At 37.5% G+C, this 17,822-nt stretch overlaps 1 long non-coding RNA gene across 1 annotated transcript; it reads right to left on the reverse strand.

Annotated features, from left to right (window-relative positions):
• Window positions 1–6,600: 6,600 nt before the first annotated feature.
• Window positions 6,601–8,924, reverse strand: LOC132059607 (uncharacterized). The gene is made up of 2 exons (XR_009415658.1): window positions 8,797–8,924; window positions 6,601–6,992 (listed from the first exon to the last, which is right to left on the reverse strand). It is a non-coding gene; the product is annotated as an uncharacterized LOC132059607 (long non-coding RNA).
• Window positions 8,925–17,822: the final 8,898 nt, after the last annotated feature.

Consider the following 17,822-nt stretch of genomic DNA (forward strand, 5'->3'; position numbering starts at 1 on the left):
TGTGTTTAGACCTTTGGTATTATTTTGCCGTTTGAGACATAGTGAGTGATGCGCTTGGTTCGCTCGGTTCCCGTAAGGTGCCGGGAGCAAATCACGCCTTACCAAGGTTGGGGCATAACAGTAATAACTGCCCAACCAGCCGTAACATAGTGGTAAATACATATCTTTTTGTAGACCAGTGGTAAATATTATCAACATCATAACTGCAACATCATAACCAGACCTCTATGAGTGATTTCTATGATTTCCTTGCACTCCTCATGATCATTACTTATCCGTTAATGCCTACATGATTTCATAAGACTTATAAACACATTTCCTGGCCATTAAGACTTCTTCCTGATTAACTAATCCTTAGTCAATTTCTGGATACATCATAAGCCTTCCTTCTAACATTAAGTACCTCATTAGAGAATCTTATAACTAGCATACTATTCATGTCTTACAACGCACTTGAGAACACATTTCTGAATTCATCGGAGTGACGTAAGGTCATTATACCTTCGATTATCATTATGGAGCTATCATCATGAACATATCTCACCTTGAAGGAATAATAATCATAAGATGAGATCAACATCAATGATATCATAAGAGCATCAAGAACCATAGGCTTCTAGTATTTCTCGGAATAGGGACTTTATGGACATCATTTGTGAAAGTTCATAACAATAGGATCATTCCTTAAGAAAGAAAGGGACAACCTTAACATACCTTGCTGCTTACCTAGCCACTGAAAGTCTACCTTTTGAGCCTGCAAATCTACATCCAAGATGATTCATACAACAATCAAGCCATAAGAACAATTACATACTCAAACTTAGCTAGTTAATAAGTTAACCGAATTCAGACAGCATTTCCCCTGTATTATCTGCTTCCTCCAAATTCCAAAACAACTCCTAAACATTATTAACAGCATTAACAATAAAATAATCAAGACACTACATGACAATCATAGACAAATCTGTCGAAACTTCCTTCGAAAATCAGCCCATAAGCCAAAAACATCAACATATCAAACTACGACCTTTATACTATGTTTTCCTTCACTTTAAACCATTAAAATCCTCAAAAAACAACTCAATATCAAAGTCAAGATGAAGAACATACCTTATACTTGAAGAAATTTGTCCACACCAACTTTCTTTGAGACCAAACTCTCCACAACATCAAGTAGAAGCAAGACCAATCACTTTTCAAGAACTAGTTTTGTGTAATCTTATTGAATTCTTGATCTAAGGGGCTATAAGTGCTTAGAAGAAGTATATGGATATTTATAGAGCTCAAAAGAAGTGTAAATGATGAAAAAGGGGAATAATGGGGGTATTTATACCCTTTGAAAGTCAGTTCCACTGACTTTCCAAGCAGGCCCGCGGAGAAACCATCTGACAGCCTATCTTGAAACACCCATAACTTTCTACTCCGATGTGGTATTGACGAACGGTTTGTTGCATTGGAAACTAGAATCAATGAAATTCAATTTACATAGGTTATACATTGCATAACTCCTCATATTCTAGATAAACACCTCCCTTAAATTGGACCAGAATTTCATGTTCGGAATTCTATCAAGTTTTTCCAAAATTTTGACAAACTTAATTTCTTCGATTCATTTGATCCCGAAACATTTAAACACTTTCTTATCACTTGTTAAAAGTATTCCTTAACCTTATATAGGTTCTATGACCGCTTTAAGCTTACGTTTGTTTACTTACGATGCAAACGACGCGAAAATTTGCGGGGTGTAACAGGTATCAGAGTAGTTCGTCCTAAGGCTGTCTACGAGCCGTGTCTAGTAGAGTCTTGTTTATGGTGGTGCAGTGCATCACACTTATAAATAGAAGGCTGCAGGACATTTAGGAAGATTGACCTTTCTTTCTCATCTTAGATCGTGCGATAGAGCCTTGTTATAAGGATTCCCTTTTCCAGATCGTACGCTATGATATCAGTAATTCCTGTGATGAGGAAAGCTTCAGCAGCCCAGAAGGACAAGTCAGTAGAGGGAGGAGAACTTGACGAGTACTGATCACAAATTTAGAGGAGGGCGAGTCCCAAAATGAGGTTCCATCTCGATCCTCTAATACTCCGCCTGCTCCAGACGAGCATAATGGAGATCCAGGCCCAGCACCCCAGTTCCTCCACCTAATACCTCGAGTTAGGAGATGCGATAGGGCATTCAGTTTTTGACCCAATTAGTAGCTGCTCAGGCCCAGCGTCAGGGTACGCGTTATGGTGACAGGGATGTCAGTACCAGAGTTTGAGATTTTATTAATTTAGACCATCCAGAATTGTTTGGGTCAAAACCATATGAGGACCCGCTGAACTTTATATATGGAATGTTGAGGACATTGCGGGTGATGCATGCTTCAGACACTGAGTCAGTAGAGTTGGCCTCTTATAGATCACGGGATGTTGCCGTTCATTAGTATGATACTTGGGTGTCATCCAGAGGGGTTAATGCACCTCCACCCATGTGGCAGGAGTTCGTAAATGCCTTCACTCGACATTATTTGCCTCTCGAGATTAAATGAGCCAGAGCTGATAGGTTCCTGAACCTTAGACAGGGGAACATGAGTGTTCAGGCGTATAGTCTTTATTTTAATTCATTGGTTAGGCATGCTCCAACTATGGTAGCTGACATGGGGGATTGTGTTTACCGATTTGTGAGTGGATTGGGACCGCATTTAATTGATGACTTCTTGACGACCTCACTTTAGATGGGTATAGATATTTCCCGCATTCAGACGCACACTCAAAATCTTATGGAGCGTCAGCAGCAGCGGAGGGTTGAATGTGAGCATGATAGGGGTTATAGTGAGAGAGCTAGATCTTCCAGTGCTGTTAGTGAGTTCAGAAGGGATCAGAGGCAACAATATTATAGACACTCAGGCCATTCAGTGGCTAGTGCACCTCCGCGGTTTGCAGTTCAGAGATTTGACTGATCTATTTATCTAAGACCAGGTTAGGGTTCTAGAGTCTCAGGATCTTAGTATAGAGGTGATTAAGGCTAGATGAGGCCACCTTTACCATGACATGCTTAGTATGGTAAGCTACACACTGGACAGTGCCGTTTGGGTTCATATCTTTGTTATGGCTGCGGCCAGCCAAGTCATATTATGCTTGAGTATCTATCGAGAGGTGGTAGAGGTATGGTTCAGCCTACAGGATCAGCAGCTGGTTCATCATCTTCTGTAGGCTCTCCGAGTCAAAGCTCTCAAACATCGGCAGGTCGTGATAGAGGCAGAGGAGGAGCATGTTTTCCGAGCGGTCCTGATAACCGCATTTATGCATCGGGTCAAGGTGTGATCTTGAGTCTTCGCCCGACGTATAAGTATACTATCCATATCTTCTCATTATGTATATGCATTGATTTATCTAGGTTCTACATTGTCGTATGTTACCCCTTTTATTGCTGGATAGTTTGGGTTGAAACCTGAGTTGATTAAACTTTTTGACGTATCTACACCCGTTGGTGATCTAGTGATAGCTAGACGGGTATATAAAAATTGTGTAGTTATAGTCTCTAGTCGTCATATTATGACAAATTTAACTGAATTAGATATGGCAGACTTTGATGTTATTATGGGTATGGATTGGTTGTCTTCTTGTCATGCTAATGTTGATTATAAAACACAGATGGTTCGATTTCAGTTTCCAGGAGAGCCAGTTCTCGAGTGGAAAGGTAATACAGCATCGCCGAAAGGTAGGTTTATTTCCTATCTCAAGGCAAGAAAGATAATTGCTAAGATTTGTATCTATCATCTAGTCCGGGTTCAGGATACAGAAATGAAGCCGCCGACTCTTCAGTCTGTTCCAGTAGTTAATGAATTTCCACATGTATTCCCAGATGAACTTCCTACTCTTCTGCCAAAGCGGGAGATTGATTTTGCCATTGACGTGCTACCAGATACTAAGCCAATAACTATTCTCGTAAAGTGACCCAATCGTAGGGCTATGACGGGCAACTGGAGCTAACCTACTGAGCACCTCGTAACATATATCTCATAACCATATCTAAGTGGATCACATGGCTAACTTATAACTATCATAACCTTGTAAGAGACACGAGTCCAGGAGATATATGCACATCTATATAATCACCATCAACAACGCCCATGTATACGAGCCGATAAGGCTGCCAAAAATAATATATAAAATATGAACCGATGCGGTTATAGAACATGTAACTATAGACATCTATCTATGAGCCTCTACATGGAGTGGATAACATCATAAGGATAGGACAGGACCCCTCCATGCCCATATAGACACAACAGAATAGTACCAGCTGAATTGTAGCTCTAGAACAAGCGGAGCACTCCTGCACAATCGCTGTTGAAGCAACCTAGGGGTTTGGTCCGTCACCTTGCCTACCTGTGGGCATGAACGCAACATCCACAAACAAAAGGATGTCAGTATGAATAATGTACCGAGTATGTAAGGCATGAGCAACCGAATGAAGAAAATATGGAAATAACATAAGATAAAGAGATCAATTTGTACCTCTGAATGCCTCTTAAGGTGGATGTCATGCATGCTTAGCTTTTTAAAAAAAACATTTTCATACATACATATATATGGTATCCTGCCTGGCCATTTAGGCTCGGTGTGATCATCATATCATCATCATCCCACGTCCGGGGTAACATCATAACCTGCACATTGCAGTGGTGTTCACATCTACATGCTTGGCCGGCCGACTATAGCTCGGCGCGGTGTCAGAAAATATATATATAAAGCATGCATGAGAGCTCAAAGAAAAGCTATGACTCCATCAAAGTGACGTAAGGTCGGTAACCTCCGATTACCACTATGGAACTATCATCATGAACATATCTCACATTGAAAAAACAAAAATCATAAGATGAAATCAACATCAATGAATAAGATCAACAACCATAAGATAAGGTTATTAATCATATGATAAGATCAATAATCATGGGACAATTATCAACAATATCATAAGAATCTCAAGAACCATAAGCTTCTAGCATTTCTACAAAATAAGGACATTATGGACATCATGTATATGGGTTTGTATCCAAGGATCATGCCGTAAGAAAGAAAGGGACAGCCGTAACATACCTCGTTGTCTCCTTAACTACTTAACGCCTATCCTTCCGATCTTGTAAATCTACATTTAAGATGATTCGCACTAAGGGTAAGTCATTGAAACTCTTATAAGGTCAAACTAGATTAATTGGTAAGCTAATGAAAATCGGACAACATTTCCCTTATATCTTCTACTCCCTCCAATCTTCAAAACAACTCCCAAAACCACAATAAAACATCAATAATTCCATAATCAAAAGATTAGATTCAAATTATACTCAATTCAATCCCAAAACTTTTTTTCATAATCAATCTATAACAACAACTTCAACACAACCCCTTATACACTTGTATATGACACTTCCTTAACATCGTTATTATCCCTCATAACAAGATTATGCTCAAAACATGCTAATAATTAGAGATCAAGTTAATTTACAACTCAAAATATCATCAAATTCATATTTGAACTTTTCCTCCAATTTCTTCTCCCCAAATCTTAGCATAATTACCAAACAAACTCATAAGCATGAAACTAAGATGAAATCTTACCTCAAAATTCAAGAATACTTCAATTCCAAGGTTACTCCACCTTACAAACACTCAACCAAGCATCTTCAAGAAGAGGAGACAAGTGTAAATCTCACTTGGAAACCCTAAACACTTTAATCTTTACCTTGATCTTTGGTTTTGGCTTGGAAATATATTGGAATATGTTTGGAAAAGTTTCTAGAACCCTCTTGAACTTGGGAGTGTGTTTAAAATGATTAAAATAAAGAGAGGTCGTCGTACTTAAATTCTGAAAATTTCCACCGGCTTGTATTATATTGGCCATATAACTTGCTAGCCGTATAATATTATACAGTCCGTATAATTCGTTCGTGTAATACCATATCAGTTTTCTGCTTCTCTGTTAAATTTTGATATCCTTAAATATGGTCCATATCTTAAAATATGGACCGTATCTCACTTATACGACCTGTATATCATGTATTCCAAAAATAACTTTTGATGAACCTTCCTGCTTCGATCCACTTATTCTCCAATTCTTCCGTAACTTACCAAACATGAATTCACTACAAAAAAAACAGCGATTAGTGATGGACGAAATCCGTCGCTAAATAGCATATTTCCGTAGTTAAACCAATTTAGCGACGGATTAGCAATGGATTCACGATTGTTACTATTTTGCTCGTTACTAACATCTTAGCGACGGAAAAATCAAATCCATTGCAAGGTTAGCGACGGATCATATCCATCGCTCAGTTTAGCGACAGAAAAATCCATCACTATTTTCATTAATTTTGTCACTATGTTTGTAACAAATTTTGTCGTTCAACTTACTTTGCGACAAAGCATTCTGTCGCTATCCGTCGCAAATTATTTTGAGTGTCAATTAAGCCTGCTTTTGGTGTCAAATATTTTGTCGCTAATTCGTCGCGACATTTGCAAAAAAAAATTGTTTAATATTTTAAATACACCCTATTCAAGCACATTTCACAAAAATTATTAGATACACTTAAAAATAATTGAAATTCATATAAACTATTATTTACAAGGTCAATGAATATAATAATTATATAGTCAAATCGAATATCCACAACAAAACCAATAAAGTCAAAATTGAAAAGCCTAACTAATGAAGGGCTAGAAAGTTACAAGGCCAACTAAAATACTACACCAAGAATTAATCAATTCTTTTCAAACTAGCAAATTAACATTTCAATATGGAAAACCAAATTGCATTTTTCCCACAATTAGTATACTCCTTGAGAAGCAAACACTTAGAAGAATGTAGAAGAAAAATCCTCTTTTGGGTAGCGCAGTGAGTCTGTCATTCAACAAGCCTAAGTTACAATTTTTCCCAATACTAGTGTCGCATTCTTGGATCAAAGTCCTCAAGGGACTTGCCTACACATCCTTGCATGGTTTGCTAGCACCTGACACAAACGAAAGTTAGTAATAGATTAGCTCCATACCAAACAAAAGAGATTTATAATCTGGAATGATACATCCATCTAATGACAAGCAAAGAGAAAACTGAAAGTAACTAAGTATGGTGGATTTTGTATATCTCCAGCAGTGAAATAAATTTATAGGCAAGATTCGCAAAGGCACAGAAATTGATGAAATTCACTAGTATACATTGTACCAAAGTAAAGTTACTCAATAGCAACATAATTAAGGACATCTAACCTGTCATACATACAATTGCACTCTAGATTCTCAATGTTTCTAAGCTACTTAGGTGACGACTTCTATGAGAAAAATTATCAACTAAATGAAACAAAAATTATGCTACAATTGTTACTTGGTTTTTAGCTTGTTGATTAACACTAGGGCTGCTTATTAGGCTTAATGGTTTGACTTATCGGTTATCGACTTTTAAATGGACTAAATCCACTAGACAACGGTTCGGCTTATTGGTTAGTTTGGTACCGGGTTAGCAATTATTGAATAATTATCGGGTGGTGTATCAGCTAATTTCTTGGCATAACTAATTCACCTACTTTAACTTGTTATATTCAAATTAAAGGGAAGGAAAATATAAAAACAAAGGTAATTAATTCATTTACAACAAGTACAAATCCGGAAATAAACTTAGGATAAATTGTAACCTTATAGACATAATTAGTCCTCTATACTACACCGAAGGCAAGAGAGAAAAGCGAAGGCAAAAGCACAGTAAAACTTCTTAAGAAACTACAGAAGTAAAAGATAATTTTCAATGCTAAAGAACATATGATTGATAAATTCTTGGTACAACAGAATGTTGTTTGTTTTCTGTTCTCTTTCTATTTACCCATGTTAATTTAACGATACCTAAAAATCTTTTTCCTTCTAGTCCGCCCATAAATTCACACCAAGAACCGTAAAAACAAAATGCATATCCTATTAACTACTATTTTTGCTACATCAAGTCAAAGCTCCATACTACCTTTGAGTATGGAGCTAAAAGGGTTAACTAATGTTTTTGCTACATTGACTTTTACAAACTTAGGGGTAAAAATGTAAATATAATCATTCTTAACGGGTTAACGATTTATCCAATAAGGAAATTGAGTAATCTACCCCTATACCAATAAACCGTTAACTAATTATTTACAACCTAGTTAAACACCGACACCTTATAGAAAATGATATCATATTCACTGATAGATTCTACCATCGAATTTAAATCAAACCACATTGATTAAAAATTTTCCTCGATTGTAGTGGGGCAATTATTATGTACAAAAGGAAACTCAAACAAATATTGTTTCAAAGGAAGACATGCTTCGGCTTCAAGACTATATTAGCACACTCATTTCTAAAGGGCAAATTAATAAAAGTACCACATTCCCTATTTTCTAAATCCATATCATTCAAAAAGACCTAGCTAATGGTAAATTGAAGGCTTTAAGCCAACTCAACAAAGAAGCCAAAAGAAAACCATAACCGAGACCAACAAACAACATACACGCCAAAACAGTTGGTTTAAGGATATTTCTCATCATTAAAGGACAATAAGCAAGATATAAATAGGATAGAGGGACTACGAATTTATAGTGTGATACACATAGAAAATTTATCTCAAACTGTAGATGACATGGATGTGAAGACATGTTTTGAGAGAGAGCCATCTTGTCTATCTTATTATCTTCTTCTGCTGTATGCTTTTTAAAATAAAAATATATACCAAAATAGGAAAATGAGCAAACATTAGCAACTTTATAAGAGACATGACAAATAAGAATAACACACCAGGATAAATTTACTTTGTTCTTTGAGTTCCTCCTCGAGAATGCTCAAGATTTGAGAATCGCATTCCTTCATCTTCAAACAAGGCGAGTTAAGTTCCGATGGGCCAGCCTATGATCATCTTTCAAAGATACAACTTGCAAGATGAAGTCCAGAAAATTTACAAAGAGAGTTAGAAGGGGGGGGGGGGGGGGGTTGGGGTGTAAATATGTTGCACTTAAATACTCCCTCGAACATTAAACCAATCATACATCCAATCACACTCAAGATTTTTAATTTTCCCTATTTAGTGTTAAATAAACAGGACGATCGGAGTGTTTATTAGCAAAGGCTTGCAGTAATAAAAAAATTAATAATGAAACTATGTGCGCTATTCAGCACATTCAAGACACATCTATAACCTCATGACACCAGGAGACCACAACATGAATTCAAGCAGTATAAATGATTAATTAAATCTCAGTAACAATATAACATATCTCAATTACCTAAGGGGTGTTTTCAAACTCTAGGAAGATCCCACAGCAACATCCACATTTCAGTAGTCCATCACACCTTTTATTTCAGATTCCTTTAGCTTCCAGAGATGATAGAGGATATGACTGTATGAACTACTAGCAAAACATTCAAATGATTATAAAATTGCACATTTGGCAAACACCACAAAAATATACCGATACAACAGAAACAAATTTACATTAAGTGATGTCATCTTTGGACAGCAATATCCAAATTGCAGTAATCCATTAGCTTCCATAGAGGATAGATAACACGACCCTATGAACTACTAGCAAAACATTCAAAAGATTATAAAATTGCATGTTTGTCAAACACGCAATAAAAATATACCTATACAACAAATATAAATTCACGTAATGTAATAGTTGTAGATCTACTTCAAATGCAAAAATTAAAAATAGTCACAATATTAGACAATGAGAATTTAGGAACAAATTCATACTGAGCAACTTGTTCACCTATAGCAGACCACAAGAAAGGAAATTCTTGAAACTTCAATATTGACATGAACAAGTAGTGTGAAGTAAATCAGATCATCGGAGCAGAAGGAGATAATACCGTTGTTCTCTGTGGATTTCAAAACCATAGAGTACTTAGAATTTAGAACCATTAAAGTTGAGGTTCAGCCATATCTTTCCCGGTTAAGAAACCTTTGGAGTGTTCTATAACCGACAACAAAAAATTTACAAGTCACATTGACCAATAAGAAACCTTTTGAGTATTCTATAACCGACAACAAAAAATTTACAAGTCACATTGACCAATAAGAAACCTTTTGAGTATTCTATAACCGACAACAAAAAATTTACAAGTCACATTGACCAATCATAGGTGGAGCTAAAAATCCATATTTTAGGGCCCTTAATTAATTGGAAAAATTCAACCATTTCAACTGACAAGAAATAGTAATCATGTACATTTTAAGGATCACAAAGTTAGTCTTTTCTAAGATAACAAATTTTTTACTACATTATGGAACTACCAGAAACAAGCAAAGAGCTAGTCACTCCAACTATTACTTTTCAATCTACATAAGAGATCCCAATTCAGCAGGACAAATCTTCTTGAAACATAATTTGCTATTCAAACTTCCCATAAAATTGATAACCACCAAGACATCACTCTTAATATAATGCACAATAATACCTAAAAGTCTAAAATGAGATATTCAGAAACCCTAACTAATCAAAAACTAAATCAAACACAAAGAAAATATTCATAATCTAGAAAGGGAGACCAAGATATGGGTTAGAAGTAAAAAAGATACTTACATATGTGTTAAGCTAGCATATGAAACTGGAGAAATTACCATGCTTGTGAACTTATGAGAGTCCCAAAAGATAAAACTATTCCTTGCTTTGCTCCAAGATACAATGGAAAAGCGATAATTGAGGTCTCAGTTGACGCAGTATAGAGGGGAGATGCGAGATGAAACCTAGATTCACCATTGCATAAAGAAAGAGATACAAAGGTGGGCTTATTGTGAAAGAAAATAAACCTGGGTTAAATGTTATAAGGAGTGACCTAACAAAAATATCTTTAAATTCTTTTTACAACTACTAACGACAGATATTTTCCGTAGCAAGTATTATTAAAATATTTTCATAATTTAGTTGTGATTAGCAACAGATTATACGTTGCTAAGTCCACCGTTACTTTTACATTAATTCGATGACAAAAATTTTGTCGCTAATTCCGTAGCTGAAACGTAAGCACCAAAGTTTAGTGCCAGATTTTGCGATGGATTGTAGTTTTCCTCGCTAATCTGTAGCTATACTATATACTTGTTCTTTTATTTTCTTGTTTTGCGACGGTATCAAAATTCCGTAGCTGATCTGTCGCTATTTAGCGATGAAAAATAATTTGTTGATAAATTCCGTCGCTATTCCCTGTTTTATTAGTAGTGATTTAAACATCTATAATCACAGTTTAAATATGTCCAACCTCATATATCCTTGAACCAATTCCCGGTGTCCAAAATTAAGACACCAACGTACCACAAATCTCAATGCACAAAACTATAAGGTGTAACATATTCCTCCTCATTAATGACACCTGCTGAATTAAGGGAGTTGAAGGAGAAACTGAAGGATTTTCTTGTAAAAAGCTTTATCAAGCCTAGTTTGTCATCGTGGGGAGCACCTGTGTTGTTCGTAAGAAAGAAAGATGACTCATTACAGATGTGTATCGACTACAAGTAGCTGAATAAGGTAACGATAAAGAATAAGTATCTGCATCCGAGAATTAGTGATTTATTTGATCAATTGTAGGGTGCTAAATGGTTTTCAAAAATAGATTTAAGATTAGGGTATCACCAGGTGAGGGTTAGAGGGAAAGACATTCCGAAGACAGCTTTTAAAACCAAATATGGTCACTTTTGTGTAATGTCGTTTGGGTTGACGAATACACCAGCTGTATTTATGGATCTGATGAATAGCATATTCAGACCCTTCTTAGACCTATTAGTGATTGTGTTTATCAATGATATTCTGGATTACACTCGATCAGAGGCAAACAATGCAGATCATTTACGAGCTGTCCTTAAAATTCTCCAAGCTCAGAAGCTATATGCAAAGTTCTCTAAATGTGAGTTCTAGTTGAATTCTGTGACTTTCTTGGGACATATTATTTCAGCTGACGGTATCCGGGAGGATACGCAGAAGATAAAAGCCATAAAGACTTGGTCAAGACCTACAACACCCAGGAAAGTTTGTAGTTTTTTAGGCTTGGCAGGTTATTATAGGAGATTTATTGAGGGCTTTTCTTTTATTTCTATACCACTAACAAAGCAGACTCAGAAATTAGATAAGTTCCAGTGGACTGATACTTGTGAGCGAAGTTTTCAGGAGTTGAAAAACAAATTGACTTCGGCTCCAGTCCTGACACTTCCAGAAGGATCGAAAGGCTATGTCATCTATTGTGATGCTTCAGGTGTTAGGATAGGTTGTGTGTTAATGCAGCATGGTAGAGTTATAGCTTATGCTTCGAGGTAGTTGAGGAAACATTAGAAAAATTACCCGACCTATGATCTAGAGTTAGACGTGGTGATTCATGCATTGAAGATGTGGAGGCACTACTTTTATGGTGTTCATGTTGATATATATACAGATCATAAGAGTCTTTAATATTTTTCTAAGCAAAAGGAGTTGAAGTGGCGTCAGAGGCGATGGTTGGAGTTATTAAAAGACTATGATGTCAATATCTTGTATCATCCTGGGAAGGCGAATGTTGTAGACGATGCCCTTAGCCATAAATCCATAGGTAGCTTATCTTATATTTAGCCAGAGAAAAGGGAACTAGTTCGTGAGCTTCCGCAATTAGCCAACCTAACAGTTTGATTATTAGACTCGGGTGATACGGGAGTCAATTCAGGATTCAGCTCTCATCTCTTATGGTTGAAGTTAAGGAGTGCCAGTACAAGGATCTTATGATGGTTCATTATAGAGATACAACCCATCAGAAGAAAAAGTCATCATTTGAGATTTCTGCCAATATAGTTCTCATATATCGAGGCAGACTGTATGTCCCTGATGTTGCAGGGTTACGTCATCAAATTTTGGGAGAGACTGATTACTCCCATTATTCCATTCATCTAGGGACGACAAAGATGTATTATCATATTAAGGAAGTTTACTGGTGGGACGGAATGAAGAAAGACATAGCAGAGTTTGTAGCCCAATATCCTAATTACCAATAGGTGAAGATTCAGCATCAGAAGCCCGGTGTATTATTGCAAACTATTGTGATTCCAACATGGAAATGGGAAGTAATCAATATAGATTTTATTACAGGCTTGCCTTGTCCTCAGCATAAGTTTGATTCCATATGGGTAATTGTCGATAGACTTACAAAATCAGCCCATTTTCTGCCTGTCAGGACTACTTACTTAGCCGAGGATTATGCGAAGTTGTATATTAAGGAGATAGTCTAACTCCATGGTGTTCCAGTATCCATTGTTTTCAATAGGGGGTGCGCACTTTACGGCCGATTTCTAAAAGTCTTTCCAGAAGCGTTTGGGAACTCAGATGAATCATAGCACCCCATTCTATCCCCAGATAGACGGGCACGCTGAGCGTAATAGTTAGACCATCAAGGATATGTTACGGGCATGTGTAATAGACTTTGGGGATAGCTTGGATAATCATTTGCCGCTTATTGAGTTTGCGTACAATGATAGTTATCATTATAGTATCCAGATAGCCCCGTATGAAGCTTTATATGGGAGAAAGTGTAACTCACCAATTGGATGATTTGAAGTGAGGTAGACCAATTTAGTAGGGCCATATCTGATTCAGTAAGCTGTAATGACCCTTTCGGTCATTATGGAAATTTAGGACTCCATTGGGAATTTCAATGTCGCGGGTGGATTCGTAGGGTGTCTTTTTGTATGTATGCATCTTTTGTGTTATGTTTTTGAGGCCTTGGATGAAATATGGGGTGATAGGGGGAAAACCGGACAAAAAGCCGACCTCACAGCCCAAAATGGACCGCTGCACCGTTGGAACTACCGTTGCGACGGTATCGCTATAGCGGTGCTTCGACCGCTGCAAGCGACTATCTATTTCTTTGGTGGCCGCTGTGGCGGATGGTGGATCGCTATAAGGGTACTGCTACAGTGGTGAAACGACCGCTATAGCAGTCAGGCGGGATAGTTGGGGACTGCTATAGCGGTCACTTGACCGCTATAGAGGGACTGCTGTGTTATAGCCCGTACTTCGTACGTTCGGATCTTTGCGAGACAATGGCGAGAAGTTAAGGACAAGACTATGTCCTAAAATAACTTTAGGGTGCGAGTTGTTAGGAATATTAATTGTGGACAATGGTAGTGTGGAAAAATATTGAGAAAGGTTAAGGGCAAGAAGAGAAATTCGGAAAATGGGCCGTGGAAATAATGCGGAAGGTTAGGGATAAAATGGTAATATTGAGAAAAGTCGAGAGGTAAAATAGTAATTTCACAAGGTTCAAGAAAAATCCTTGGAGGGACAAATCTTATATAAGAAGACACTTGGCCTTCTTTATTAAATTTCAAGAAAAAGGGAAGAAAGCTCTAGAAAAAAAATGAAAAGGGGGAAAAGTGTAAATAAATGAGGGACTAAAGTGTGCAAGGGAAGACACTTGGTCTTCTTTGACCAAGTGAGGAAGTTCAAGAAAAGGAAAGAAAAATCAAGAAAAAAGAAGAAAATTCTAGAAAGGGAGAAGGAGGATATAAGGCCATACTTGAGGGGCTTAAATGAAAATATGAAAAGATGACTTATTCATCTTTTATTTAAAAGTTGAATTGGAGAGAAAGAAAGAACAAAGAAAAGAAAGAAAGAAAGAGAAGAGAGAGGGAGGTTCGGCTATGGTCAAGAGAAAATTGGCCATGGAAAATTGATTGAGAAAAATTATTTCTTACTAGTTTTCCTACCTAATGGAGGGTCCTCTACAACATGGAATGGTTGTTAGAGCAAGAAAATCATTCATTCTTGCAAGTGGAAATTCTAGCCAAGGTGAAGAAGCAAGTGGAAGAAGGTAAGAACTAATCTTTCTTTATGTATTATGGATGGTTGTGCATGTTGTAGTATGTGGGAATGAATGGAATTTATGAAATATGTGGGTGTTTTGTGTTGGCCGAATGCATGGGTTATGGTGTAGGAAAGATGAAATGATTTCTATTTAGTAGTTTGATTGTTGTGTTGTGAATTCCATAATGTAAAATGGGTGAAAAATCATGAAAATATGGAAGTTGTGGAAGTGGCCGTGAATGCTTGGTGTTGGCCGTGTGCATGTGTGTTGTTGCATGTAAGGGTGATAAACTAATTTGATGAAGCATGTTGGTTGTTGTAATGTATAGAAACGGATGAAAATTTATGAAAATATACATGTTGTTGTTGTGGCCGAAAATAGGGATGATGTTGTGAGATATGACAAATTGAATTTATGTAGCATTTTGATTGTTGTTGTGTTGTGGATTTTATGTTGTTAGCAGAAGCTTAATGATCTTAGTGAAATTGTGATAGTTGGAGACTTGTTTGGAAGCTTATGTATATCGAATATAATGTTCTTGCATGTATGGAAGACAATGATGTTAGTATGGTGTTGTTGGAATATAAATCACAAGGTTGTTATTGTTTTTGTCAAGTTGGGAAGTCTTGAAGGAAGTAGAATGTTGATTGAAATTGTTAGTATAATTGTTGGTAATGTTGTTAGTTTGGCCGGGTTGTATTCCCGGGATTGTTGTTGATTGAAATCGGCCAAGTTAAACTTGGTGGCATGGTATATTTACAGGGGAAATGCTGCCGAAGTTTCGGTAGCCAAGTTCATTTAAGAATCCAACTCAAAAGGCTTCTAATCAAGGTTTGGTAAACATGACCAAATTGTGGATTTTGGCGAGTTTGCAACTTGGATTTGGAGTAGCAGAAGGAGCGAAAAAGGTATGTAAGACTTCACTTTCCTTTCTTGGCATGTCCTAGATGCAATAGGGCTGGATACGGGCCTCCTGGGACCATTCCTTTCTCGGAATCCAAGATTGAAATTAGTTACTATTCATTCAAGAGAATTGAAATAGAAATGGTGCAAAACGTGGGAAAACTCCTAGACCTCTAGACTTGCATAAATAAGACCCGACTACCCTAAAACTCTCTAAGTAATGTCATGAAACGTATTATACGTCAACCGCGTACGCCGCCCTCATTTGACCCGAGGTGGGCCCATTGTTCCCGAATTTTCTTTAGTGCTCCGTTTACCCACCGACAAATGTTGTAACTATTTTAAGGGGAATATTTCCATGATGAAAGTGATAAACTAGTCCTTGATCTTCAATTCTACCCTTTAGCTATGGTATTATTTTCTAAAGATTTCAAAGTCTACAAATAAACGTATATGATGTCCATGATCTCATTCCATGTTTTCTTTAATGATGTCTCGTCCGTTGATAGTCTCGCCTTAAAATACTCGTTCCTTCAAGGTGAGACAAAGCGATCCCGGTTAATCCATAATGTAATCGGAGGTCACCGACCTTACGTCACTCCGATAGACACATGACCTTCCTTGGGCTCCTATGCATCGTTGTTTATGTGATAATGTATATGATATATGATATTGATGAATGTACATGTATATGCGGGGAATGGGAGGGCAACCGTGTCCACCGATTCGGTGGCTTATCATCCCGGACGCGGGATGCCCGGACGCGGGATATGGGAGAGCCGTACGCGGCGCCTGTTTATGTGATATATATATATATGTAATATGATAGACTTGGGACACCGTTGGGGAGGGGGGAGAGGCGATGAATTCGGCGTACGCCAGAATCGCAAGTAAAAAAGTACCGTTTTCCGAAAAGTATCTCGTTTTCTATTTACAAAAAATAAGAAACACCGTGTTCAAAAAAAAAAAAAAAGAAGCTAGGCATGCATGGTATCCGCCCCTCGCCGGCACGCACATGTACGGGTTTCTTTCAACCTATGATATGCTTTATACATGCGGTTACCGTCCATATGTAAGTTATCTTCTTATCTCATCACGACATTCTATAATCCCATGGTATTGTTGTTCATACTTATGTTCCCGTTCATATTATTATTCATGTCTTACATACTCGGTACATTGCTCGTACCGACCCCTCTTCTTCGGGGGTACACGCGTTTCGTACCCGCCGCGGGTACACCCGGACGGGTTGAAGTTAATATAGAAGATGTTCCGAAGTTGGCAAGCTCCATTTACTCCGGAGTGGCCGAGTCGAGTACACGTGCGAGTGATTCGATTACGATTAGAGACTTTTGCGACGCAGTCGTGGGTACCGAAGTCGATCGTCGGTGGCTTTATAGGCCAACGTGTCGGTTTGTATTATGATATAAGTTTTATACAGTTACAAATTCGATTTGCTCGGAAAGCAACGTAAAAGAATATTTTTAGTAAGCTTTGTCATGTGTATTTGACCTAGAGGAAAAATAAAATTTACGCATGGAATAAGAGTCAGAGGGTTCGCTCGGCCCTAGGTAAGGGTCGGGTGCCCATCACACCCTGATCAAGATTGGGGTGTGACATCCGCAACAGGGCGACCGCCGTAACCGGTCGACAGAAGCATGAGTCGGGTTTTAAATGCCTTAGTTTTATTTTATCATTCATAACACCCCAACACACTTCCCAACAAACACTTAGAGAGAATTTTCAGCTCGGCAAAGACAACCTTGTGAGGTAAGTTCTATTGCTTTTCATTCATCATTCCTTTCCCCTTCATTGTTGTAATCATCTCCATGGGTCTTTAATGGTGAAATTGAAATAGAAACCCTAGGATATTAATAAACCTTCTAAACTTGATGAGTTATGGTTATTATCACTTAGTTATCATCTAAATGCATTGGTTAGTTTCTCTTGATCATAAATTGCACAGTTAGAGACATAGACTAAGTGATTGGAGACCTAGGGTTCTATAAAAATGGTGTCTTTGCCATAGAAAACTATTGTAATGGGAATGTTTGATAGAATGCGGTAGAAATTGATGGCTTATGAATATTAAGGGCTTTTGA

Source organism: Lycium ferocissimum, chromosome 6 (genome assembly GCF_029784015.1).
Source record: "Lycium ferocissimum isolate CSIRO_LF1 chromosome 6, AGI_CSIRO_Lferr_CH_V1, whole genome shotgun sequence".
Lineage (NCBI taxonomy): Eukaryota > Viridiplantae > Streptophyta > Magnoliopsida > Solanales > Solanaceae > Lycium > Lycium ferocissimum.